Consider the following 25,406-nt stretch of genomic DNA (forward strand, 5'->3'; position numbering starts at 1 on the left):
TCTGGGTACGGGCAACCAATACCAAAGGATCCCCCTCCCCCTAATCACATGGGTGTTTAGCACAATAATGTGGAGTGGACACTAGTGTGTGCATGGTGCAATAACAATAACACTGAGCGCTAGGCCATCTTAGTTCAAAACAGGAATGTAATCTTTATTTTCCTCTAGCACAGAAAATCATAACAGTTGCAAGATATCCACAATTTAAACGCCTTCTCATCCTGCACATCTTCTTCAGCAGATGTTATTGTTATCTCCTTATATCACACTTTTGCACAGCACTTATGAACTCACAGCATGTTACATACCAGTCGCTGCTGTTCCACAATCACAGACCCCAAGTGCATCACACAGGATATTTAATCTCAGTCGCAGGCATGCAAACGGACAATTACAAATCCTCAGGGTCACCTTCCCACTCTCCAAGGACTCCTCTACCATGCAGCCTCCAACCTTCATACTAGCCGCACTTCCCAATTAGCTATGCTGCACCATGCAGCAATCCTCCCCCCCACTCACTGTATGGGTAATCTTTTCAAGGGGGTTACTCCATGGGGTACCTGGTGGAAGGCACTCTCAGACTCTCATTACCTTTCAACCTGTAGTGACAACCTGTATCTGCTCTGGTGACATTACTTCTGGAGTACCCCTGTTGGTGGAGATCCCCTAATGGTATCCTGTTGTGTCCTTTTGCCCTGGCTCTTATTACTGCCAGTTTAACATGTTAGGCCAAACTATGGGAAACATATTTTTTTTGAGGGGGGACACTTACCTATCCACATTCTTCTGGTAGGCCTCTTTTGGAGTACCCCTGAATGTGGGGATTCACCTCTTGTCTCTACCCTATATGTTACTTCCCCAATGTAGAGCTCTCCATAAATGATGCCTAGGTACCCCTGAACGTGGGAATTCACCTCTTATCTCTACCTCATATGTTACTTCCCCAATGTAGGGCTCTCCATAAATGATGCCTAGGTACCCCTGAACGTGGGAATTCACCTCTTATCTCTACCTCATATGTTACTTCCCCAATGTAGGGCTCTCCATAAATGATGCCTAGGTACCTATCAGAATCTGGGGGTCTTTAGACTCCCTAATGGAGCCACCCATTGTGCTACAATATTAGAATATTCAGAACAATTGACTATCCATGCTTAACAGCTGCTGAAACTACATTAAACACCAAAGAGCTGATATTTTCCCTTTACACCTTCACCTTCTAACCCTTAAATTAAATATATAACTATTTAATACCTGAAAGAAAACATGGACACAGGTTTGAATTTTGGCACACTAAGGTCACAGTTTTAATTGAACAAATGATAGTGGCAACGAGAGCAGATGCAAGTTCAGCTAACCAGCTACTACTATACAAACAAATGGATGACCAACCAACCCAGATTCCCATGTTTACCATGGACCCCCTGTGACTGGATCACTCTTAAATAACTTTTGGTAAAAATTTATTTAAAGCGAATAGCGCAGGGCACTTATTTATGTAATTGCATTTGCACTTATTTTTTGATATTGTTTATATTGTGGGATAGGTAATCGTTATTTCTGAGACCAGGGAAGAAATTTGTCTTTTGTCTAACTTTGCTGTAGGAAATGACTATTTCTGATGCATATATCTGACACAATGAGCCTGTGTTTACCAAGCCTTTGGTGTATTGTGGCTTGGGAAACTAGTTTGTTGTATGTCCCTTTTGTTGTTGTGTGAATATGAATTCCGAACGATCTGATGAAAGGCCATGTGTTAATTACATCTTTTGATGTGTGAGGTTTAACTTGGAGACAGGAAGGTTTTTAATTTAAAACGTGCTGCCCCATTTCCTGCATCTCATAGGTGCAGGAAATCGCAGCAAGGTTTTTAAGAATTTAAAAGCCAAGTATAAATACTAGTGGCTTTGCAATGTATGTAAATTTATGTTTGTGTCAATTTTGTATATCCTGTTTCTAAAAATAGACTATTTCTGAACTGTATAAAAGAGGTGCTCTGTGAGCATATAGTTGTTCTTCTGACTTCATCTGACCTGACCACTGATACCTTAAATCAGTGGGACTGTCCTTGTCAGGACACTTGAGCAATAAAACATCACTCTGCTTCAAAGACCTGCTTGACAACTTCTTCAATATTGTTGTTTCCTGTGATCTACAGATTAGACCCTAAAATCTAATCCGTTCTCCGGCGGTGTCTGCGGTTTGGACCCAAGCGCTTCCAGTACCATCGCCTGCCTGCTACCTGCTGCCCTGGTTAGTGTGATAGGCCAGGGGGGATCCATCCACAGCATCCCTGATCCATAGTAAGAGGTCAGGAGTACCCGTCGGGTACACCAGCAAGGAGACACGCTAGCAGTGTCAGTGACCCAAAAGGAACGTGGTTCTGAGTGCCATAGAAGGAGCTCAGTGGTGGCAGCAGCTTAAGCCCCTCCTACTGCGGCAAGAGGGCGCTTTTTCGATAGCGAAAGGGAACGGTGGCAAAGTAAGCCCAGCCGGTTCCTCGCAACAACAGACAGGGTGGCATAGGCGGTCCATCCTGTCACACCCCCTCTTTTGTAAAATAGTCTCTGGTTCTGCCACTTAGGATGATGCACTGCGGTTTGTTGCATGCTCTGACAGCGTTACTTGTTAGGGTTCCCAGTATGAAAACCACAGAATTTGTTGAAAATGAGTCTTTATGTAGGATAAGGATCACACAGATAATACTAGAATCAGGCAATGGTAAATTCAGTAGCATTAATCCATAGCTATAACAGGAACAAGATACCAAGTTACAAGAACAGAAGTACTGGATACCAGGCAAGACGAGTTAACTGCAGGTAAATGCTTGTCAGCATAAGCAGGTTGAGCTGGGAAGCTGTAGACCAGGCACAACAGGATGACTGAAGGTACAGATTGTCAGGATAACCAGATTTAGCTGAGGAACTAGAGACCAAGCACAACAGGATGACTGCAGGTACCAGTTGTCAGAAGGAAGGCCAGGCAAGCCAGTGTCAGAAGCTGGGAGATCCACAAACAATACCAGGGAGAAGACTGGAATAAGGTCAAACGTAGCCATGGTCTGGGTCACAAAAAACAGTGCAAAGTCAGATACCAAGGAACAAACAGGACCAGAACACAGGAGTTTTTTTTCAGAAACCAGCAATAGAGGAATATTAACTGGCACTAGTCTGTTGGAACAGGCAGACTTTTAAAGGCTAAACACAGGTGATTAACAGGGGATTGAGATTAACTCCTGCTAGTGAGAAGAAAATGTTCAGGTATAACAGCAGCACCTCTGGTAGTACGGAGGTACTGCATGCCTGATTCAGCAGAAAGATAGAGTCCTAACACTACTCACCTTATCCCTGCTTTCACACAGCTGGCAGTGGGCAGTCATGCGGCTCCCTTTCATGCAGGGTGTGGTTGGAGGGGAGCCACGTGACGAACATATCTGTTGCACGGCTTCCTTTCTGGACTTAAGTTGACTCACATTGTTTCCAGTTTGAACACTCTTCAGTAGCTGCTTTTGAAGGAGTTCTAGTCACTGCATGCAAAAGCAAATAGTAGCACTTGTACCCCTTGCAGTGCAACATGATCTGTCTGGATGCAAATTTTGTACCCAGGTAAGATTTGCACCTAACTTAAATTAACCCTATTGTGAGCACCATTGAGAAGGGAATAATCTAAATTCCTTACAACAGGCATGATACACATACCTGGACCAATGGAGCCACAAGCCAATTAACTGTCCAGTATGATTTTGGACTGTGAGAGGAATTCAAAGCACATGGAGGAAACATCATGCAAACAGGGGAAATATACAAAGTAAACACATATAGTAGCCTGGTTTCAATATCGGATTTAACTTCTATTTGTTTGTAGAGTGGTTGAAGTGGAAACTTAGAAGTGGTGATATGGAAAATGTAAGTAAATGGAATTTGATAGTTCTACAATTAAATGAGTATGAGAAGTGGTGGTATGACATGCCACTGTATACTGGCCCACTTCGATATTGTGTTTACCGTAGGATGTTTTTTATTTACATTTTGTGCAGTGCAAGGGTATATCTGATAGTCCAAAACTTTTTGCAGCAATCTATTGATTTGTATAGGACTATGCATGAATTTCTATGGCATCCATTGGCATCTATTGTAGAGTAAGCTAATTTAGCATGAAATGAAAGGTGGACCTAGATCCGTGATGGCTAACCTATGACACGCGTGTCACTCGTGACACGCGGAGGCAGTTTGACTGACACGCCAGGCGATTTAGTCAAACTACCTGTTTTAAACATACCAAATATTTTTTCTGTACAGCAGCCGTGGACGCTTCTTTGACAGCGCCGCGGCTGCTGTACATCTCCCCGTCGGCGAAATGGAGCTGCTGCGCATGCGCGGTCGCAGCAGCTCCTCCCTTGTGTATATCTCCAGGCATTACTTAAATGGCGCGCTTCCCTGGAGCACGGTAGGGCTTGTAAAGGCTATTTATAATATTTAATAGTAAAATAGCCTCAGATACTGGCCAACAGCAATGTTATGTAGTGTTTTTATTTGTAGACAAAAGACTCCATTTCTGGTGAGCCTGCAGGGTATGCAGAGCTGTCTGACTATATATATAAATATTGTATTATAGGATTAAAAAAGTTTTTTTTTATCCCATAATACAATATTTATATATAATATAATATATATATATATATATATATATATATATATATATATATATATATATATATATATATAATTTGTCATTGGGCTACAGGGTGAAACCAGATACTGGCCACAAGCAATCTTATGTAGTGTTGTTTTATATTTATATTTTTATTAAATTATATATATATATATTTTTTTTTTTTTAAGTGACACGCGACCCGAGGAAGGCTACACTTTTTTCTGATTTTTGACACACCAAGCCGAAAAGGTTAGCCATCACTGACCTAGATGAATCCTGATATATATGTCTGATTTAAAAAAAAAAAAAAATAGATTTCATTTTGCAGCACCGGATATTTAAATGATCAATAAGTATCCCATATGTACATACTTCTTGAAAGAATACATGGTTTTGCAGGGGATAACAGGGCTTTTTTGTGTAAATGGATGTGAAACATATACAGCACTGAAAATCAGTTCCTTCCCAATCATTTCAATTAACTGAGAAAATACGTTAAAAAAGTATATGATCACTGTGTCTAAATACATTCATGGCAGTACAGAAAACAATTTGTCAACCTTTTTCTGTAGTAAAAGTAGTAAAAATATGGGATACTCTCCCACATGAACTATTTACTGCAGACAGTGCAATTCAGTGTTGAACTGGGACTTTCTGGGCCCACCACAATTAAGTACTATGTTAGGCCCAGGAAGTCATTGCTTGATCTCCCCTGCTGCGTTGCTATTGCAACCACAGCATGACCTCTTCTGGTCTAGTGAGGAAACAGGAAGTGGGGGGCTCTTCCTGTCTGACCAGTAGAGAAATAACGGGCCCAGTACTGTTAGTTGCGCTTTGTCTGTATATATATGTATGTGTGCATATATATATATATATATATTCAGGGGAAAAGTAACAAACAGTGATTAAGTGCAATAGATAACCGCCACACACACACACTCAGCAACCCAGCTCATCTGATGAGAAAATGCAAAATGTTGCATCTCACAGAACAAACAACCCGCAAATCCATACTTTTCCTTCTAAAATCGAGGGTATAATCAATAAAATAGGCACGTGTAATCACAAAACAACATTGAGGTAGTGAAGCTAGCCATATTCACACATATAGTGGACAGTAGTGCCCACATTGTACTAAGCAGTACATATTCAATGTGTCCAGCAATGTGACCAGCAGTACCACATGCCCAGCAAAGAGAATAATTATAAGTGTAACTGCACTCACAAATGTAGGAAGTATTGGGTTGTGTTTTTGGGATCTTGTAATCGGGGGTGTCGATCGAGAGAGAGACAAGCAGGTACAAAATACCGGGGCATGGGCCTGCCTGTGTAGTGCGAGGAGTCACCAACCTGGTTTGGCACCACCCCAATTGGAGGCTATTGAAGGGTCCCCAAGAAGTTGCTATACGCGGGCCCGATGTTTCTCTTGGTGACCCTGGTTATAATACGTGCACTCCCAGCCTAGGGCGTTATACAGTGGGGTCTTGCAAGCAGGTAGTATAGGTGGTTCCACTGCTCAAAGGTCAATGACACCAACCTCAAAAAGTCACATACACCATTTGTATAAAATAAGTTTATCAAGCCAGTAATACACAGGGAAGACGTAATGTACATAAACACTAATGTTTACCTGTTACTTTGCTCACCACGTCCGCACAACACAATACTGCACAGTACAGGGGCCAGGATGGATGTAACACTACAGAACCACGCAAGGAACACGGGATCCCATCCATCTTGCACTGTAATAGATGCAATGTGGCTGCCACAGCCCCACAGAGGGGCAGAAATAATGACTGTAAGTAGGAAACGTCCAATGCTACGCCATAGGATTGGTGGTTGTTCTGAAATGAGGGTAAGAGGAAAAGCACACAAACTATGAGGTAAACTGAATAAACAATTGCTAGATACCTTTAAGGTAACAGGCATGTTTAGGAAGAAAGTCGTTCAGATGCTTTCTGTAAACACAGCAGGCTAAGAACAGAAAAGAAACAGTAGCCCAGATTACAACTAATACTTATGAACTTAATATTATCTTGAGCAATGCTGAAACATAAGTCAAAAAAAGAAAAGCCAACTTATTACCACTAATCCACTTATACCCAATTTTAGTAATTTTGACTGTGCCTTGATACTTTACACAGACAAAGAAACTGTATAATACTTTGCAGCAATAGATCATGTGATAGACTGCAGGGAGAAGACAATGTGACATTGCTGGAAATAAGGCAATCTGCAGAGAGAAATATTCACAATTTTATAATCCAGATTAAATAAAATTCTGAGGCATGCCCAAACACACGTCAATATGCATAAACACAATGGGGGTCAACAGCAACCAGAGTTGCACTGAAGCTAAGTTGCCATTGTTCTGAGGTCATTTCCCTGCTTTTTCAACTACATATGATAGTCAATATATTGTGGATATGCAGTACGTGTAGATTGCCTTTTTGAAGACACATACAGAATTTGGCTATAGTGGACAGAAAGAAGAGGTCAGTAGCTGCTACTAGCCATGCGCATTTATTGTGGCAGGTGGCACTCAAATATAAGAAGCAAAATGGTAGATATATGAATCTTAAATTTAAAGGCATTGCATTAAAGTGCAAGGGCTGGAAGAGTTTTGTACACACGCCAACACAGTATTTATTATGTCTGGTTGAGAAGTGTTGTTATGGGAATATCTGCATACCCATTTACATGCATTGCGACTCATTCATGTATATGTGTACTAGTAAGCGATGTGCTGAATTACACTTCGGAAAGTTGGTACACTATTAAACCAGACATTATTTGTATCATTGGGCAAAAAAAAAATATAAGAAGTTTTGCATGTATGCTACCTGTCACGGGCACTAGGAGTTTATACCCGAGTTTCACCTGATGTTATAACTGACAGAGGGGCGGTGTTGACCACGGACCTCAGGGCAGTTAGGTGAATGATTGGAATGATGATAACAGCAGGAAAGTAGAGAATGTCTTATGAAGTCAATGACTTGCAGCTGTTGATGGTGAAAGGTCAGCCACTTGGAACTGTAGAGAAGAAGCGATATAGCTTCAGACGAGATGAGAGGACGTGAGTAGGTGAAGGTAGCTTGTGGAGGAGTCAGTGGTCTGCGTACAGCAAGTTGTACCACTGTAGTGATGAGGAGGTTGTTCTAGTGCAGGTAGGTAGTAGGGTAGTCGGTGGTCTGCATATAGCAAGTTGTACCACCGCTGGGATGGGAAGAGTTGTACTGGTGCAGGTAGGTAGCGGGGTAGTCGCTGGTCTGCGTATAGCAAGTTGTACCACCGCTGTGATGAGGAATGTCCAGGTGTAGGTAGGTAGCAGGAGAGTCAGTGGTCTGCGTATAGCAAGTTGTACCACTGCTGTGATAGGAGGACTTGTCCAGGTGCTGGTAGGTAGCAGGGAAGTCAGTGGTCTGCGTGTAGCAAGTTGTACCACTGCTGTGAGGAGGAATGAGGACTTGTCCAGGTGCAGGAGAGTGGTGTGAAAACGGCAAACTGTAGCTGTGTGGAAACAGCGCGAGTAGAAAGGAGTTTTGTACAACACAATTAGGTAAGTACAATGAATAGTCTGTCAATATAGTAGCTGGCTCTGCCGCGTGGAGAAGCGGGTCAGCGCGGATATGCAAGTAACAACAAAATCAATATGATGAGAGCATACCGCAGCTGAGTGAGAAGCTTGTCCGGGTAAACAGGCAATGTAGCATAGACAGTCTATCATAGGTAGCTGTACCTTAATGCAGTAGTCACGTATAGTTCAATAGGTATGCAAGTAAACAATAATAGTCAATAGTGGTTATGCATACCAAGTCGAGCAGGAATCAGCTGGGAAGCTGAAGAAGCGATCAGCTGAGTAGACACGCTGTAGCGGGTATGGGAACCGCCGTTGAGTAGAGCAGGGAACAGCTTGGAAACTATAGACGATCAGCTGAGTAGACACGCTGTAGCGGGTATGGGAACCGCCGGTGAGTAGAGCAGGAAGCAGCTTGGAAACTGCAGACGATCAGCTGAGTAGACACGCTGTAGCGGGTATGGGAACCGCCGGTGAGTGGAGCAGGAAGCAGCTTGGAAACTGCAAACACGAGTAGAGCTGGAAGCAGCTTGGAAACTGCAGACATGAGTAGAGCTGGAAGCAGCTTGGAAACTGCAGACACGAGTAGAGCTGGAAGCAGCTTGGAAACTGCAGACACGATGTCACTCACCGGACTGTGAGTGCCATTTCTCCTGTGTTCAGGAACCGTGGCCGTCCGCCATCCTGAGGGTCTGCGCATGTGCAGCCCTTATTAAACCTTCAGTACCTGTTGCTTTTAATTGATTGGATGATCAGGCAACCCTCCCTATTTAAACCACCTGTGATCATTACCTGGTTGCCTGATCTTGGAGTCTCATTCCCCATGAGCCTCTGAAGGTGTTCCTGTGTTTGCTCGTGTATTCAGCTCCAGCTGATTCCTGTTACTTCGATTGTGGTTTCCAGACCACTACAACTCTCCTGTGTTCATCGTGCCTGCACTCAGCTGATTCCTATCTGCTACTGCTGCCGGACTCCAGTCCGCTTCAACTCTCCTGTGTTCATCATGCCTGCACTCAGCTGATTCCTATCTGCTACTGCTGCCGGACTCCAGTCCGCTTCAACTCTCCTGTGTTCATCGTGCCTGCACTCAGCTGATTCCTATCTGCTACTGCTGCCGGACTACAGTCCGCCTCAACTCTCCTGTGTTCAGCGTGTCTGCTCTCCGCTGCCTCCGTTACTACTGCCAGGTTCCAGACCGTCTCAACTCACCTGTGTTCATCGTGTCAGCTCTCCACTGATTCCTATCTGCTACTGCTGCCGGATTCCAGACCGTATATACAGAAAGGTAAAGAGGAAAGCAGGTGACTGCGGGGCACTCAGAACAATGGATGAGTATATAATGTTAAAATTAAATTTTATTGATATACCTTAAAATCATTAGTGATAATACATCCTAAACCCAAAAGCTAGCGAAATATTAAAACCAAAAAAATTAAAAAAAAAGAATTATTAAACTATTTTCATTCACTATATATATTTCACACTTACCTTCACACGTGGTTACCACGGATCACCACTATGTCTGATTGTATGTGATACTGTACAAACAATACATATACTTACCAGAACAGAGTATTACTATTTTCTTTATGATTGGATCTAAGAATATCATAATCACTGCATGTCAAGGATCAGATAATAGAATAGTGATTTTCATTTATGATTTAGTAGAAGATCCTTGATGCCTATTAATGTAGTCATATAATACTAATCTATATGAATGATAATTTATAATATATAATTTAAAAAAAATCTTATTAGATATATAAATATTATTTTTATTTAGATCATATTAGAGTATAATCTCCATTCCGAATGGTACTAATGACTTATGTATCTTTGCCTCCGTGAAAAACAATAATGTATTAGGACTGATCCATTATTTACTGTTATAACTGTCACTCAATACCTAAATGTGGTTAATATAATTGATTCATTATATTCAAGTTCGAGCTGAGATTGAGTAGTATTGATCTCCATGAACAAACTTGTTAAAATGGGATTATGATCACGATCCTATACTTACATCTCTTAATACACACAATGTTAGCTTCTTATTATTATCCTATTAGGATGAGCCTGAGGCGGAGATTATCCTTTTTGACTGTTTTCATTGGTCAATAGATATGTCCATCACTGTTACTCAGCTGGTGGCGTGATTGGCTGATCCCGCTCACGTCATCACGGGGGCTGATTCGATTCTGATTATTTAAGACACACACTAATGAGGCTCTGGTTAGCCTTGACAAAGCTGATAAAGTGAAACACGCGTTGGCGTTTCTTAGCTCCTTGTGTACCAATAACCTATATTAGTAGGAACGCTGTGATCCATTTCCCCTACCCTTAGATATAGAGATCAATTGATGAAACTCAGGGTATTAGGGGGAGATCTATATTCAAGATTCTAGCGTTACTAACGAGGGTGCCCATGTTATTTTTATACAGACTGGGCTCCATGATGTGATTCACTGAAAAATTTACATATGTTTCACAGTCTGCCAGACAGACAGGCTTTCACTTGAGCTTCCCTATTACTATATAATAGATAGTGATTATTAAAGCCACCATTAGGGGGAGTTGCTTGAATTATACAGGTATTTCGCCTTTGTATGCCATAATATATCGGCCGAGACAATTTAGGTGACATTTTGGCAATTGTGGAACCCTATGATAAGGAAAATATCTCTTCTTCACTAATAAATACTTTATACTGTCAGCAAATTATTCATTGTAAAATTGACAGATTTGTCACAAGTTTGCCAGATATATAGGCATTTATTTGAACTCTCCTATTATCATACAACAGATAGCTAGTATTAAAGCTAACACTAGGGGGACTCTTTTGAATTATATAGGCATTTCACCCCTGTATGTTACAATATATCGGCTGAGATAATATAGGAGATATTTTGACAATTGTGGAACTTTATAACGAGGAAAATATCTTTTATTCATCAATAAACAATTTATATTTTCAGTCAATCCTATTTACATCAGTGTATTCCTCTATTTAGAGTCTATCAGACAATATAGGACCACGGAGCTAAGTTTGCAGTGGATCTGCAATTTTATATATTTTTGTTTATATATTTTTTATTTTTTTATTTTTTTTTATTTTTTTGGTTTTAATATTTCGCTAGCTTTTGGGTTTAGGATGTATTATCACTAATGATTTTAAGGTATATCAATAAAATTAAATTTTAACATTATATACTCATCCATTGTTCTGAGTGCCCCGCAGTCACCTGCTTTCCTCTTTACCTTTCTGTATATACTGTATTCCTGGTGGATGGGTGCACCGCTCAGGGAGTACTTTGTTACATCAAGTACATCCTGGTTAATAGGCTATATTAAGAGCCTATTAATAGACCTTGGCATGAGACTCACCTAGTGCGGATACCTTTCCTTTTCTGGATTCCAGACCGTCTCTACTCTCCTGTGTTCAGCGTGTCTGCTCTCCGCTGCCTCCGTTACTTCTGCAGGGTTCCAGACCGTCTCAACTCTCCTGAGTTCATCGTGTCAGCTCTCCACTGATTCCTATCTGCTACTGCTGCCGGATTCCAGACCGTCTCTACTCTCCTGTGTTCAGCGTGTCTCCCCTCCGCTGCCTTCGCTAATACCACCGGATTCCAGACCGCCTCTACTCTCCTGTGTTCAGCGTGTCTGCTCTCCGCTGCCTCCGTTACTACTGCAGGGTTCCAGACGTCTCAACTCACCTGTGTTCATCGTGTCAGCTCTCCACTGATTCCTATCTGCTACTGCTGCCGGATTCCAGACCGTCTCTACTCTCCTGTGTTCAGCGTGTCTGCTCTCCGCTGCCTCCGTTACTTCTGCAGGGTTCCAGACCGTCTCAACTCTCCTGCGTTCATCGTGTCAGCTCTCCACTGATTCCTATCTGCTACTGCTGCCGGATTCCAGACCGTCTCTACTCTCCTGTGTTCAGCGTGTCTCCCCTACGCTGCCTTTGCTACTACTACCGGATTCCAGACCACCTCTACTCTCCTGTGTTCAGCGTGTCTTCTCTCCGCTGCCTCCGCTACTACTGCCGGATACCAGACAGCCTCAACTCTCCCGTGTTCATTATGTTTCCAGTTTTACTTACTACTGCTTCCTGAGTATTGCTCCGTTGATACTGGTTACCTGCCGTGCACTGCACCAACCTGATTACCGCTTCCATCCTCCAGTGGTCTCTTCTCCTGCCGGCGTTCAGCCGTTCAGGTATCCCTGCACGTCTCACTGACAGCCTGCTCTCCTGAACCGCGGTATGCATAATTTACATTGACTTTGCTTTTGTATTGCATATCCTTCTGGACTGTGTTGTGTTCATCTCTGGAGTCTACTATCCACTGAAGCTATTGTTACTATTGACTTTGTTTCCTATTACCTGGATCGCTATAGTGACTTTGTATACTTCAAGCAGCGCTTGTCAGTTATTATTGTATTGTGGATATCATCGTGGGATCAAGTTCTTTGTGCCCCGTGTATCCTCTGCATTACATTCATCTTCTCGTGCCCCTCCTCACATATATATAGCAGTGGTACAACTTGCTGACGCAGACCACTGACTCCTGTTTCCCTGTGACACCAGTTTCAATATCCTCTCACATAAGCAGTGGTACAACTTGCTATACGCAGACCACTGACTTCCCCGTTACCTACTTGCACCTGGAATCCATTCCTTCACTATAGACAGTGGTACAACTTGCTATACGCAGACCACTGACTCTCACTACCTCCTCGCTACTCCTGGACATTCCTCCTCACTATAGCAGTGGTACAACTTGCTGTACGCAGACCGCTGACTCTCCTCACGTTTACTTGTCCATTTGGTTCCTCGTGTACAAACATCTACTCATTACCAGTTGCTGCTAGTCATAGACTTTCCTTGAGCATTCTCTCACTATCTGCTAAATCTCCTGTTCCGTTGTCACCCTGCTACCAGAGAACCATAGTACCAGCTATATTACTCTGGTAAGAACATCATCTGGTGATATCCTGGGCAAAGACTCCTAGTGCCCGTGACACACGAGTAGCTCACAGGAACACCTATAGAGAATCACTGGGAATGAGACTCCAAGATCAGGCAACTACCTAAGGCTGCAGGTGCCTTAAGTAGGGTGAGGTGATTGATCCATCAATCACATTAGTGGTCAGGTGTAGTTGTTAAAGGGACCTGTGCATGCGCAGTGCCACAGGATGGCGGACGGCCGCGGTTCAACACAGGTGTAAGCGGGAAAGAAGGAGAACCACGTGCCAGAGTGGAGGCACTCACACTCCGGTGAGTGACACTACCACAATTATCCTTTACATTCAATTTTTTTGTGAGGTTTTGCGAGGTAATGCTATTTTTATACAAGAAACCTTCTGTTTTAAGAATGCTTTTCTTGTAATCTACTTGCAATGGAGTGCTTTTTGACAAGTTCTAATTTGAATTTCTGTAATCTTAATAATTTAAATTGACACGTGAATTAAGCACCCCACCTATTTCTCACTTAGGGGCCTTTTTATCAAACCTTAAACCATGTGGAAATGGCTGTTTACTTTAATAAAATAACTATTGCAGAATACTCTCAATGGTGGCTGCAGTCTGCACAAAATTATCAACTCTGAGCATCGCAGAGGAACGATCACTCCATGGCAGACTTCATGCTTCTTCCCTCTTTTCATTAACCAATAATGTTCTGATGGCGGCGCATTTATAGCGCATAGGCCAGTACAGAATTGATTGCGAACACTTTACTATAGAGTCTTGCCGGGACAAGATCTTATCGGAGCCGATATCCCAGCTGAACAATTTTGCTAATTTGGTAAGTTAAATAATTTCTCACTGCGATAAGAAGTGATAATTATTTAGAGAAAATACAAAGACTCTTAAATGTTTAGTATGGAAATTAAATAGAAAATTAAATAGAAAATGAAACATGCAAACTAAAGTAATGGTGATTTCAGTGAATCTTTTATGAGTGTGCACTACAAATTGCTACTATATTTTTGCTATTAGGCCATACAAATACTTAGTTTTATGCCTCAGTATGCAGTACAATTACTGAAATGTTCAGATGCTTTTGCTAATTGCTCCTTTTATAATACTCTTCATTTATACACCGAGATTAAAATGCAGCCTACTTTTCCATTTTGACTTCCTCCCTATTAAACAAAAAATCTCCTAATTTCTGTCCTAGAACTTCTTGTTAAGATATTAAGTAACTTAGGAAAGCATGGGCTGTGTTATTTCAAGTGTTATATTTATGTATTTTGTACTTGAAATGCATTGTTTTTGTGCGTTGAGGTAAATACTTATTGCTTATCTTGTACAACTAGGATGTGCAAATGATGGGTTGGGTACGAATTCCCGAAACTGATAAAAAACGACAAGCAAATAAACAGGTATTTAATATTTTGGTATATTATGTATGTCATTTTTAATGTCTGTTGTTTTTTAGGTGACATCTGCATTTTTTGTGTCGATATTTATGTATGTCATTTTAATACATATTTCGGTATTTGTGTAGTTAATTTGGTCTGGTAGGAATTAGCTAGGTCGTGATTTGTATTATGATGTTAGATATAGGTTTTGTGTTGTGTTTACATGTCTAGTGAATATATGTGTCGTCATTTTCATTGTAGACATATTTAAATGTCAGTGATTTGATAGTGTCTTCATTGACTGGGTCGGCTAATATTATACTTGCCTACTCTCTAGGAATTCCTGGGAGACTCCTGAATTTCGCGGAGTCCTCACTAGGGAAGGGCTGGCAGATTTCAGCCCAGGGGGGCAAGCACACAGCAGCGGCCCATCCTTAAAGGGTGGTTTTTGGTACAATATATATTTATCTATATAAAAAGAGGCTATTGTAGTGTTGCTTAATCCATATATATATTTGTATGCCCAGGCCCAGAGCTAGATTAAGGCTCTTGGGGGCCTGGGCACTTTAGACAGGGTAACCCCCTATAATGTAGCATGGTTATCATTTTAGACAAATACACAGGCAATACTGTGTGCACTACTGTTAAGTGCACACAGTTCTACCTTCACGAGCAGTACACGGTGAAGCGGGACTTACCTCCCAACTGTCCTAAGTGAAACAGTCACCCAAGTTCGGGACTGTTTCACCAGATTCAGGACAGTTGGCAGACTGTCCTGCTCTTCCCTACCTGTCTTGTCACTGTCACCACTTGTGGCTGCTGGTTACTTTAGCTTATTTGCTGATTGTTTGGATCCTGGAATGTTGGAGGCCCTATTTGGAAGAAAAATGGGTACATGAAATTTAGAGAACTCCAACCAGTCCCGATGTTAAATCGATAGCACTCACATTTTATAATTAGGCCTCCCTCCAGCCACAACATTAAAATAATAATATTTACATTTGCTAAATATATCTCTTTCTTTCCAACCAACCCTGACATTAGATAGCAAGCACATTTAATATATAAACCTATTTCCCTACCTCCAAACAGCCCCAGCAATAATTTAAATAACATTAACATTTAACAAATATGACCATTTCCCACAACAATCACAGGCATTAAATAAAACATAATCACATATTAATAAATAGATCTAATTTTCCACAAACAGCCCACAATCAATAAATAGCTCCAAAACACACCAGCATTAAATTAAAGGTCCAATTACTCCATCTTAAATTCATAGGACCCACTATTAAATTAAATAGCCCTACCATCACCCCACAAATAAAATTGCACCCAATAATTAGCCCCCACCTGCACTCCTCAATTAAATTAAATAGCCTACCCCCCACATTATATTTAGACCCCCCTCCCTCTCACACACACACACACACACATACATATATTCATATACTGGCCCCTTCTCACACAGACATACATACATATACTGGCCCCTTCTCACACAGACATGCATACAGGGCCGGACTGGGACTAAAAATCAGCCCTGGCATTTAAAGCTCACAGGCCCACGTGTTGTGGGCTCCATGCACTATATTGTTGCACACTGATGCTGGCGCAGTACAACATGATGTAGTATGAGTGTGTGTGTGTGGGGGGGGTATTTATTTCTCCTAATGACCCTCAACATTACATTGTTAGCATCCCAATTACATCAATAAATACCATGACAATACATTATTAGTACCCAAATTACAGCAATAAATAACCCCCCCACACACTCATACTACATCAATCACCCCCACATTACAGCAACCGGCATCACCCCCCACATTACAGCAACCGGCATCACCCCCCACATTTCAGCAACCGGCATCAACCCCACATTGCAGCAACCAGCATCACCCTCCACATTACAGCAACCGGCATCACCCCCCACATTACAGCATCCAGCATCACCCCCCACATTACAGCAACCGGCATCACCCCCCACATTACAGCATCCAGCATCACCCCCCACATTACAGCATCCAGCATCACCCCCCACATTACAGCAACCGGCATCACCCCCCACATTTCAGCAACCGGCATCAACCCCACATTGCAGCAACCAGCATCACCCTCCACATTACAGCAACCGGCATCACCCCCCACATTAAAGCAACCGGCATCACCCCCACATTACAGCAACCTGCATCACCCCCCACATTACAGCATCCAGCATCACCCCCCACATTACAGCAACCGGCATCACCCCCCACATTACAGCATCCAGCATCACCCCTCACATTACAGCAACCGGCATCACCCCCCACATTACAGCATCCAGCATCACCCCCCACATTACAGCATCCAGCATTACCCCCCACATTACAGCATCCGGCATCACCTCCCAAATTACAGCATCCAGCATCACCCCATACATTACAGCAACCAGCATCACCCCCCACATTACAGCAACCGGCATCACGCCCCACATTACAGCAACCAGCATCACCCCCCACATTATAGCAACCGGCATCACCCCCCCACATTACAGCAACCGGCATCACCCCCCACATTACAGCAACCGGCATCACCCCCCACATTACAGCAACCGGCATCACCCCCCACATTACAGCATCCAGCATCACCCCCCACATTACAGCATCCAGCATCACCCCCCACATTACAGCATCTGGCATCACCTCCCACATTACAGCATCTAGCATCACCCCCCACATTACAGCAACCGGCATCCCCCCCACATTACAGCAACCGGCATCACCCAGCACATTACAGCGACCGGCATCACCCCCCACATTACAGCGACCGGCATCACCCCCCACATTACAGCAACCAGCATCACCCCCACATTACAGCAACCGGCATCACCCCCCCCCCCCCCACATTACTGCAACCGGAATCACCCCCCACATTACAGCAACCGGCATCACCCCCCACATTACAGCGTCCAGCATCACCCCCCACATTACAGCGTCCAGCATCACCCCCCACATTACAGCGTCCAGCATGACCCCCCCACATTACAGCAACCGGCATCACCCCCCACATTATAGCAATACCCTCTCCTACTTATTAGCAATACTAAGCACCAAACACACTACAACATTGCCACCACCACGCCACCCCATACTACAGCAATACCACCAATTATACAGACGCCACTGTAGGAAACAATGTTTTGCTTTTTTCAAATCTCCGACAAAATAGCAACAACGAACAGAGTACTTTAACACACATATAGGTAACAGGTACCCTTTTCCCTCAATTAAATAGTAATGGCAGAATTTTCATGAAACATTCCACATGAAATAAAACTAACATATATCTAAAAAAAACATAACTATTGAATGATCAGTTGAACCCACACGGCCGCATTAAAAGTATTTTCATCTACAGCAAAATGTCAGAGAAAAATATTTTTGTTTTACTACAGTAATTGGATATGCGTCTTTTCTATTCATTTTAAATAACACAGTATATAAATTAAGGGGGATAGAGGAGGTGGGTGAGAAATAATTGGATGTGATCCATCAGTTTGATTAGATAGGAAACATTTAGATTATTTACCTGGAGACGTCTACCCCCTTGACTCACAGGCAGGGCTGACAAGAGGAATTTTAAGCCCAGATACAGCAACTTCTTTGGGCTCCCATCATATTCAACAATGAAAGATTTGCCTTTGGCAGAAGTTCATATGATGCCACACCGTAGTGTGCCCAGTTCATATTATGCCACATCGTAGTGCCCCAAGGTCATATTTTGCCACATAGTATTACCCTCAATTCATATTTGGTCATGCAGAAGTGCCCACAAATCATATTATGGCATAGTAGTGCCCCCAAAACATATACCATACAGTAGTGCCCACAAATCATATTATGTCACAACAGTGCCTCCAAATCATATTATGCCACAATAGTGACCCCAAATAACATTATGCCATAGTAGTGCGCCCAAATCATTAGTAAAGCTCAGACAAAAACTATTTCACAAATAAAAATTGGTACAGCATATCAGATACTGAGTGTGAGTCCCAAGAGCAGCTTAATACATCATTTACAATGCAAACAAAAATAGATATATTGACACAATTAGATAAAATTTATGACAAGCAATGTTTTTTCCTCTTAATTAAAAATCTCTGTACAGATAAATATGCAAAAAACATTACAGCGCAATAATGAGCAATACATAGTGTTAAACATTATTGGATATGCTGTAGTGTCCCCAGTTCAAGAAAGGATGGTTAAAAACATATTGCACACGAGAAAATATATGAACTTACCTGATTATGGCATCCTGTGTTCTATTCTCCTACTGGGCACGCTGGGCGAGGAGGGATCAGCAGCTGTCAGCTCACACAGGCAGTCGGGAGCAGGAATAGAGGGCAGTGGTCGAAGCAGAAATTTAGGAGTGGGGGTATAGACAGGGCCGGATTAAGGGAATGGAGGCCCCTGGGCTAAGGGGGCCTCCATTCCCCCGTGAGGGCCCCCCCCGTGATCCGAGCTGCCCGCACCCCCCCTCGTGATCCGAGCTGCCCGCGCCCCCCCTCCTCCCGGCACTTACCTCCTTCTCCGGCGCGCTGTACACTCTTTACTGAGGAGATCTCGTAAGAGTGAGACTCACAAGATCTCCTCAGTAAGGAGACTACAGCGTGCCGGAGAAGGACCGCAGTGAAAGTGCTCAGCAGCACTGATCGCGCCGGGGGCGCCCCCACCACCGACCAATCAATACTGCTGCTGAGCACTTTCAAGGGCCCTCTGGATGCCATAGGCCCCTGGGCTGTAGCCCAGTTAGCCCTATGGTTAATCCGGCCCTGGGTATAGAAAATATAAGTGAATGGAGTATGAAGGCTTGATTTTTTATTTTTTTTAACACTTGTCCCCTCTGTGCATTTCCATTCTTCATTATTACTTGTGTTTTATGATAGCTGCATCCCTGACATTTGAATTCTTAAGATGTCTCTCCCTTTACACTTTCTTTTACCTATGCCCCTGCACCATCTTCTCCTTTGTCCCTCTCTCCTTTCTCCGCTGGCTCTCACACATTTTCCTGTACCACCTACTCCCTTGGCTCTCTCACATGTCTTCCTGCACCCTCTACCCCCCGGCTCTCTCACTCCTCTTCCTGCACCCCCTACCACCCTGGCTCTCTCACCCCCACTCCCACGCCCCCTTCCCCCTGGGTCTCTCACCCAGGGCCGGTGCTAGTGTCCGTGGCGCCCTAGGCACATTTTCAAAATCAACGCCCCCGCCCCCTTCCCCGGCACATTTTCAAAATCGGCGCCCCCACCGTGCACACTTACAAAATAGTGTGAAAGTGTGCAGGGTGGGGGCGCCGATTTTGAAAATATGCGTCTTTTCTTACCTTAACTTTCCTCCTCTCTGCTCCGTCTGCTCCCCTCCACTCACTGACACTGTCGGGCTGTGATGATGATGTCACGCCCGACAGTCAGTCAGTGAGTGGAGGGGAGCAGACGGAGCAGAGAGGCGGCGGTGGTGAGCAATAGTCCCTCCACCCTCCCTGTGGATGTATCTGAAGCTGTGCGGCGGCCTTGAAAGGTATGGTCAGCGGTCGCCGCACAGTTTTAAAGGAATTTTTAATCTGTGCGCCCTCCAGGCGCCCTCCAGAGCCCGGCGCCCTAGGCAAGTGCCTAACCTTGCCTAATGGGAGCGCCGGGCCTGCTCTCACCCCCTCTCCCAGCGCCCCCTTCCTTTTTGGCTCTCTCACCCCCTCTCCCAGCACCCCCTTCCCCTTTGGCTCTCTCACCCCCTCTCCCAGCGCCCCCATCCCCTTTGGCTCTCTCACCCCCTCTCCCAGAACCCCCTTTCCCTTTGGCTCTCTCACCCCCTCTCCCAGCACCCCCATCCCCTTTGGCTCTCTCACCCCCACTCCCAGTAACCCCTTCCCATTTGGCTTTCTCACCCCCTCTCCCAGCACCCCCTTCCCCTTTAGCTCTCTCACCCTCTCTCCCAGAACCCCCTGGCTCTCTCACCCCCTCTCCCAGCACCCCCTTCGGCTCTCTCACCCCCTCTCCCAGCACCCCCTGGCTCTCACCCCCTCTCCCAGCACCCCCTGGCTATCTCACCCCTTTTCCCAGCACCCCATGGCTCTCACCCCCTCTCCCAGCACTCCCTGGCTCTCACCCCCTCTCCCAGCACCCCCTGGCTATCTCACCCCCTTTCCCAGCACCCCCTGGCTATCTCACTCACTTTCCCAGCACCCCATGGCTCTTCCACACTCTTGACCCCCCCACGCAAGAATGAGGGCACCCACGCGACCCCCCCCAAAAAATCGCGGCACCCCCCAAAAAAATCGCGGCACTCCCCCCTCTTCAGTAAGAAAAAAAACAGGAAACTCACCAGTGTGACAGTGCACCAGTGCACAGCATAACGGGGGAGGGACCTGAGGAGCGCGCAGCAGAGGTGGCTGGTTCCTGGGGAGCAACCAGCCACCAAGAACACGGGAGGAGTCGGGCCGGCCCATCCAGCCATCGGCCCTTCTGGCATTTGCCAGAAGTGCCAGATGACCAGTCCGGCCCTGCATACATACATACATATACTGGCCCCTTCTCACCCAGACATACATACATATACTGGCCCCTTCTGACACAGACATACATACATATACTGGCCCCTTCTCACACAGACATACATACATATACTGGCCCCTTCTTCCCCCTCCCCGGTGCTCACCTGGTTCATCGGCGCGGGATGTCTTCATCTCTTCATCCCATGTGACAATTGAAGGGACAGAGACCCGCGCCGCAGGAAGAATGGAGGAGGTGGCTGCCCCTGGTCCTCACGGACTCCCGTAAAAGTAGGCAAAGCTCCTGCATTTGCCGAAATTCAATGCCGTGCATGTATGTATGTATGGCTAATATGTTGTATCCAATTATTAGCGATCAATATTTTCTAGTCTACATTAGTGGCGTCGGAATAATCAGCGTTGCAAATATGACTACCACCGCAAATGACACCCTATTAAAATTAATAACACCGCCTCAAAACAGGTATTAAAATAAAAACCTTTTGCATAATGGCAAAGACTAATGTTGTTCTGTAAAGTAGAAAATAAATGCCATTTCAAGTTGTTCCCTCTCTCAACCCTTTAATAGCTCATTTAAATATATTAAGGCTCAGAGTAGAGTAGGACTGATGTCTGTTATTTTTTTGTGCAAAATACACATTTCCGTACTGCATATGTATACCAAAAATGTGTACAGATATGTTTATATGCAGGAGACCGATCTTTTGCTGGCGATTAGCTGATTGCAGATTGACCCCTCTATCTGATAGTACTTACTCTAATGAATTAACTGCTATATTATATGAATTTGCATTACTTAATTGATATTTCTATTTGGACTGTGACAGGAAAGATGATTCCCATTTGATTTAATAGTGAAAACATATCTTTATATTTAATTTAACTAGTATATTGTATTTGTTTGTATTTTATTATATTTTATATGGTAAGTGTGACAGGTAAATAAAGTTCTTACAACTGTCCAGAGGTGATCCATCATCCATTGGAAGGTGGCTGATGCAACACAAACGAGTGATGAATGCAAAACGATCCTGTATCTCACTCATAAGAGGTATCTGCCAGTGCCCCTTACTAAGGTCCAGGGTGGACACATAGGACTTGATTCATTAGGGAAAGTAAGACAAAAAATGAGTACGTTTTCTCTGGGACAAAATCATGTTACAATGTAAGGGGTGAAAATTAGTTTATTATTTTGCACATAAGATAAATACTGTCTGTTTTTTTCACGTAGCACACAAATACTTGATAGCTTACCCATATTTGCGTGGGTCTCCTCCGGGCACTCTGCTTTCCTTCCACAATCCAAAAACATACTAGTAGGTTAATTGACTGCTATCAAATTGACCAGTGTGTGTGTGTTAGGGAATTTAGACTGAAAGCTCCAATGTGGCAGGGACTGATGTGAGTGAGTTCTCTGTAAAGTGCTGCGGAATAAGTGACGCTATATAAATAAATAAAGATGACGATGATTTGTACACTAAAATTTAAAGTTGATTTAGGACATGTTCTATCTCAAATTATAAATCTATCATAGACGCCGCTGAATCCCATCACCTCCTTATTCCCTACCAAAACTGTGTTTGCATGCCGCCACAGATTGACTGGAGTAGCTCTCCCTACCCTGGCTACAATTGATACTTAGGAAACCACCTCTTTCACCTCAGATGCATCAGGGAGATATAGCTCCTCTTGTGGCAAATAAAGGGCCTTTTTTTCTGGCTGTGAAGTTTTTAGAGTATGGTGCCTGGCTCCTGAGTGTCAGGTGTTTGCAGAACTGTGGACAATATCTAATTTACAGTGCACTTCAGCTCTACCTAGGTAAGTGCTTAGGACTAAGTGACCCCACTGCTGCCACCAAGATACTGGATTGATGTGTAATTCTTTTGCCAAGCCTTGCATGCTGGCTTAGGGTACCCAGTACCTTTACAAGTTTGGAATCACTTAGGAATACAACTGGAAAAGTACAAGTGTACTTTATTTTATATAACGAAATAGACATATATATATATATATATATATATATATATATATATATGGCCAAAAGTATGTGGAGACACCCCTTGTAATTAGGGTGTTTAGCCATTTCAGCCACACCCATTGCTAGCAGGTTCATAAACTCAAGCATAAAGACATGTAATCTTGATAGACAAACATTAGCAGTAGAATAGGTCATACTGAAGAGTTCCCTGTTGCAGCACTCACTACCAAGTTTCAAACTGCCTCTGGTAGTAACACCAGCACAAGAACTGCTCTTTGGATTGTGTTTTCCTGGCATAACAGACACACACACACACATGCCTAAGATAGGCATGTGTAATGCCAAACATCGACTGGACATACTTGGGTTTGGTGGATGCCAGGTTAAATGCTTCCTACCTGAATGTGTACTGTAAAATACGGTGGCGGAGGAATGTCAAACCTCGGAGTATTAACCCTACTTACCTGGTCCGGTGGTGTCACCTCATGGCCACCTGTGCCCTCTCTTCTGGCCACCTATGGCACTCCTGAGTCCTGTGTTACTATCTGTAAACAAACACTCCCAACTGTTTTGCTTCATGGGCGTCGGCATTTTGGATTGCATCACATGATCCATTCTGACAAACAGGCTCCAGCAACTCCGGCAACATGGTTCAGCCAACCTATCAGTGCATAGTTCACTTAAACCAGCAACTGCTGGCTTCACTTAGCCAGGACATCTCTCATACTTTAGTTGAAGATCATCTGGCTCTGATTCTGTTCCTGACTGCAGTATCTCCTACCAGGATTGCTAAGTGCTTTGTTCCTGACTGCTGTATCCCCTGTCACCAGTACCAAGTGAGTATAGTCCTGAGCACGGCATCATCCTCCTGCATCCATCTCACACTCGTCCCTGTGGGTTCAGCCTCCCATCGGTTGCCTCACTGGGTGTCAGTTCTGAGTCTCCTGTGGTTCGTGCCAGCTCGGAATTCCCTGAGGCAGGTTCCAAGTTTGTTTGCCTGTGTGTAGGTCTCAGTCCTGTGTGTCCCATGACTGGTTCCAGTCATGAGTATTCTGCTGTAGATGCCAATCATGAGTTCTCTGGTTGAGATTCCAGTTCTGAGTCCGTGTCCAAGGCCCGGATGAGCAGGAGCTTCATCAAGGCCCCCAGTTTCAACTATGTGTCTACTAATCCAGCTAAGGCAAAGAGTCCTGGGGGTAAATGTATTAAGCTCCGGGTTCTTCAACACCCGCGAGTTCGGCGTCTTTAGTGCTTAAATTTAAAGCGGCGCTGCCTTGTAAAGGGAAACTTCCCTTTAGAACCCTGAGCTTAATACATTTACACCCTAGTCCGGATCTTCAAAGCTCAGCATTCATGACAAGGAATAATGGTCTGGGGCTGTTTTTTCATGGTATGGTCTGGGACCCTTACTTCCAGTGAAGGCAAATCTTAGTGCTACAGCATATACTGATAATCTAAAAAATTGTGTGCTTCCAACTTTGTGGCAACAGTTTGGGGAAGGTTCTTATATATGTTTTACTATGACAATGCCGCTGTGCACTAAGCGAAGCCCATAAAAAAAAGTTTTCCTGAGTTTAGAGGGTACAAACTTGACCGGCCTGCAGAGAGCCCTAATGTCAAAACAAATAAACTAATCTGGGATGAACTGAAGCGCAAACTTTGAGCCAGGATTAATCACCCTAACAACAGTTCCTGACCTCACTAATGCACTTGAGACTAAATGGATGTGAATAATCACAGCCATATTCCAAAATCTAGTGAATAGTCTAGATATAAATACAGTAAATAAAGGCTAGGGAGTTCACTGCACAGGAACCTACTCCTCGACCCTACACGAAGAGGGGCTTTAATCATTGTTTCCATTGGAGCACCATACCAGTCAGTGAGCCAGACCATTCACCTCTTAGCCTAGCATCCACCTACTTTTGGCAGGTGCATCGAATAGCAAAGTCTGAGTACAATCCTAGATCACTCCAACAGGTGACATAACACCTAGTCGGAACTGTCCCAAAGTAAACAAATTCCAGCACTCCAACCTTTAAATTTGGTTTCCTTCCAATGGTGGTGTGGCTTTAGTCATAAAACTTATCCATGGGATTGTGTACCTTCATCCAAGAGTGCGGTCACTAAGCCTCCCCCAAGACCTCGGACTGTAGCAGGCATACAGTGGTGAATGACTCAGTGAAGGCTAGTTGAATTCTGAGGAGAACAAAGGAAATCCATTTGTCAAGCAATAAGGGATATCTTCATTAAGTCTCTGTCCCTATGCTCATG

General features: G+C 43.8%; 1 long non-coding RNA gene across 1 annotated transcript in view; it reads left to right on the forward strand.

Annotated features, from left to right (window-relative positions):
• LOC142103484 (uncharacterized) overlaps positions 1-25,406 on the forward strand; it is a 174,926-nt gene that overhangs the window by 38,407 nt on the left and 111,113 nt on the right. Inside the window, exon 2 of the long non-coding RNA XR_012679370.1 lies at positions 14,552-14,617. This is a non-coding gene — a long non-coding RNA (uncharacterized LOC142103484). The remainder of the gene's footprint in view (positions 1-14,551; positions 14,618-25,406) is intronic.

Source organism: Mixophyes fleayi, chromosome 10 (genome assembly GCF_038048845.1).
Source record: "Mixophyes fleayi isolate aMixFle1 chromosome 10, aMixFle1.hap1, whole genome shotgun sequence".
NCBI lineage: Eukaryota > Metazoa > Chordata > Amphibia > Anura > Limnodynastidae > Mixophyes > Mixophyes fleayi.